Raw genomic sequence first — 4,540 nt, forward strand, 5'->3', positions numbered from 1 at the left:
CAGAGTATTGAACTTTTTTGCACCCAACAGAAGGAAACCCTGGCCCCATACCCACCAGGAGAGGAAGAGAGTCCTTGGCACCCACTGGAAGAAGGGATGGGAAGGAGGCAATATAAAACACACCCAGCAACAGCAAAACCAATATGACACCTCCAGAGTCTAGAGACTCTACACCAGCAAGGCCTGAACATCCCAATGCAGATGAAGCAGAAGAGAACGACCTTAAAAACAACTTCATGAAAATGATAGAGGCCCTCAAAGAGGATATGAGAAAAATCCCTTAAAGAGATGGAAGAAAAAACAAACCATAAATGCAAGAAATGGAGGAAGAGACAAACCAAAAATTGCAGAAAACAATTCAAACAGTGGAAGGGTTGAAAGCTGAAGTAGAAACAATAAAAAACACAGTCTGGATTGCTGGAAATAGAAAATCTGGGCAAATGATCAGGTACTACAGATGAAAGCATAACCAACAGAATACAAGAGATGGAAGAGGGAATCTCAGGTGTTACACTAGGATAAATAGATTCATTGACCAAAGAAAATCTGAAGTCCAACAAATCCCTAACACAAAATATCCAGGAAATATGGTACACCGTGAAAAGACCAAATCTAAGAATATTAGGTATAAAGAAGGTGAGGAAACCCACCTCAAAGGGGCAGAAAACATATTCAACAAAATCATAGAAGAAAACTTTCCCAACCTAAAGAAAGACATGCCAATGAAAGTACAAAAAGCATACAGAACACCAAATAGAGTGGACCACAAAAAGTCCCCTCACCACATAATAATCAAGACCCCAAACATACAGAATACAGAAAGAATATTAAGAACAGCTACAGGGAAAAGATAAAGTAACATATAAAGGCAAACCTATCAGGATTAACTGACTTCTCCATGGAAACTCTGAAAGCCAGAAGGTCCTGGATAGATATTCTACCAACACTAAGAGACCACGAATGCCAGCCCAGACTACTATACCCAGCAAAGCCTTCAATCACTATAGATGGAGAAAACAGGATATTCCATAACAAAACAGATTTAAGCAAAACATACCCACTAACTCAGCCAGACCTGGAAGAAAAGCTCCAACCCAAGGAAGTTAACTACAGCCAGAAAAACATAGGAAATAGATAATCCCACTTTACCAACAGCCCAAAGAAAAAAGGGGGTGGAAACGCACACACAATTTCACCACCACCAACAAATCCAAAGCAAACAAGAATGAATAATCAATGGTCATTACTATGCCTCAATATTAATGGTCTTAACTCACCCATAAAAAGACACAGGCTAACAGAATGAATTTGAAGCCAGAATCCATCCTTCTACTGCATACAACAAATACACATCAGTTTCAAGACAGATGTTACCTCAGACTTAAGGGTTGTGAAAAGATTTTCCAGTCAAATGGACCCAAGAAACAAGCAGAGATAGCAATCCTAATATCTAACAAATTAGACTTTAAACTACAATCAATCAAAAGAGATGAAGGAGGTCATTTCATACTCATCACAGGAGAAATCCACCAAAAAGAAGTCTCAATTCTGAATGCCTATGCCCCAAACAAAAAAGCATCCACATTCGTAAAAGAAACATTATTAAAACTCAAATCACACCTTAAACCTCACTCACTTATAGTGGGAGACTACAACACTCCACTCTTACCACTAGACAGAAACTCAACAAAGAAACAAAGGAACTAATAGAAGTCTTGATCCAATTGGATTTAACATACATCTGTAGAACATTCCATCCAAACACAAAAGAACATACCTTCTTCTCAGCACCATGGAACCTTCACAAAAATCAACCACATACTTGGCAACATAGCAATCCTTAACAGGTACAAAAAACTGGAATAACTCCATGTATCTTATAAGAGCACCGTGCTTTAAAGTTAGAATTCAACAACAAAACAAATTGCAGAAAACCTACAAACTGGTGGAAATTGAATAATGTTCAAATGCACCATTCCTGGGTCAAGGAAAAAATTAAAAAAAAGAAATTAAAGACTTCCTAGAATTCAATGAGAATGAAGACACAGCATACCTAAACTTATGGGATACTTTGAAAGCAGTGCTAAGAAGAAACTTCATAGCACTAAGTGCCCACATGAAAAAACTGGAGAATAGTCACACTAGAGATTTAACAGCACAATTAAACACCAGAAGGAAATGGACAATTTTCTGGTAGTTATCACTTACCAAAATTAAATCAAGAACAGATAAGCCATTTAAATAAACCTGTAACCTCCAATGAAATAGAAGCAGTCATCAAAAGTCTCCCAACCAAAAAAGAAGCCCAGGGACAGAGGGCCTCAGTGTAGAATTCTACCATAAATTCAAAGAATAACTAATACCAGTTCTCCTCAAAGTATTCTATGCAATGGAGGCAGAAGGGTCAATGCCAAACTCTTTTAACAAGGCTTCAATAACTTGATACCCAAACCACACAAAGACACAACTAAGAAAGAGAACTTCAGACTATGAACATTGATGAAAAAAACTCAATAAAATACTGGCAAATCGAATCCAAGAACATATCATAAAAATCATCCACCATGACCAAGTAGGCTTTATCCCAGGGATGCAGGGATGGTTCAACATACAAATATCCATCATTGTAACCCACCATATAAACAAGCTGAGAAACAAAAATCACGTGATCATCTCACTAGATAGTGAAAAATCCTGTAACAAAATCCAACACCCTTTCATCGTAAAGAAGAGATCAGGGATAACAGGAACATACCTGAACATAATAAAAACTATATACAGTAAACCAACAGCTAGCATCAAACTGAATGGAGAGAAACTCAAGGCAATTCCCCTAAAATCAGGAACAAGACAAGGCTGTCCCCTCTCCTCATACCTCTTCAATATTGTACTTGAAGTTCTAGCTAGAGTGATAAGACAACAAAAGGAGATCAAGGGGATACAAATTGGAAAGGAAGAAGTCAAACTTTCACTATTTGCAGATAATATGATAGTTTACATAAATGACCTGAATAATTCTACCAGGGAACTCCTGCAGGTGATAAACACCTTCAGTAAAGTGGCAGGATACAAGATCAATTAAAAAAATCAGTACCCCTACTATATACAGATGATAAAAGGGCTGAGAAAGAAATCAGAGAAACATCATCCTTTACAATTGCCACAAACAACATAAAACACCTTGGGGTAATACTAACCAAACACGTGAAAGACCTTTATCGCAAGAACTTTGAGTCTTTAAAGAAAGAAATTAAAGAAGATACCAGAAAATGGAAAGCTCGCCCATGCTCTTGGATAGGTAGGATCAACATAGAAAAAAATTGCAATCTTGCCCAAATCAGTCTACAGATTCAATGTAATCCCCATCAAAATCCCAGCACACTACTTCAAAGACCTTGAAAGAACAATTCTCAACTTTATATGGAAAAACAAAAGACTCAAGATAGCCAAAACAACCCTGTACAATAAAGGAACGTCCAGAGGCATCACCATCCCTGACTTCAAGCTCTATTATAGACCTATAGTCCTAAAAACAGCTTGATATTGGCACAAAAATAGACAGGTAGACCAATGGAATATAATTGAACATATTAACCCATATACCTACAAACACCTGATTTTTGACAAAAAGCTAAAATTATACAATGGAGAAAAGAAAGCATCTTCAACAAATGGTTCTGGCATAACTAGATATTGGCATGTAGAAGACTGCAGATAGATCCATATCTATAACCACGCACAAAACTTAAGTCCAAAATGATCAAAGACCTCAACATCAATCCGGCCACACCGAATCTCTTAGAAGAGAAGGTAGGTAGTACCCTTGATCGAATTGGTACAGGAGACCACCTCCTGAATTTAACACCAAGAATAGACACTCAGATAGATGATTAATAAATGGGAGCTCCTGAAACTGAGATGTTTCTGTAAGGCAAAGGACACAATTAAAAAACAAAACAAAACAGCAGCTCACATATTGAGAAATGATATTCACCATCCCCACATCTGACAGAGTGCTAATTTTCAAAATATACGAAGAACTCAAGAAGCTAGTCACCAAAACACCAAATAATCCAATTAAAAAGTGGGGTACAGAACTAAATAGAGAATTCTCAATAGAGGAATAAAGAATGACTGAAAGACACATAAGAAAGTGCTCGGGCTGGGTGGTGGTGGGGAACACCTTTAATCCCAGCACTCGGGAGGCAAAGGTAGGTGGATCTCTGTGAGTTCGAGGCCGGGCTGGACTGATATCCTCCAAAACAATACAGAGAAACCCTGTCTCATAAAACCAAAAAAAAAGTGCTCAACATCCTTAGTCATCAAGGAAATGCAAATCAAAACAACTCTGAAATACCATTTTACTACTGTCAGAATGACTAAAATAAAAAAAAACCCACTAATGACAGTTTATGCTGGAGAGGATGTGGAGAAAGGGGAACACTCCTCTACTGCTGATGGGAGTGCAAACTAGTACAACCACTTTGGAAATTAGCATGGAGATTCCTCAGGAAAATGGGAATCAGTCTACCACAAGATC

The sequence above is a fragment of the Mesocricetus auratus genome, unplaced genomic scaffold (assembly GCF_017639785.1).
Source record: "Mesocricetus auratus isolate SY011 unplaced genomic scaffold, BCM_Maur_2.0 Super-Scaffold_4256, whole genome shotgun sequence".
In the NCBI taxonomy this organism is placed as follows: domain Eukaryota; kingdom Metazoa; phylum Chordata; class Mammalia; order Rodentia; family Cricetidae; genus Mesocricetus; species Mesocricetus auratus.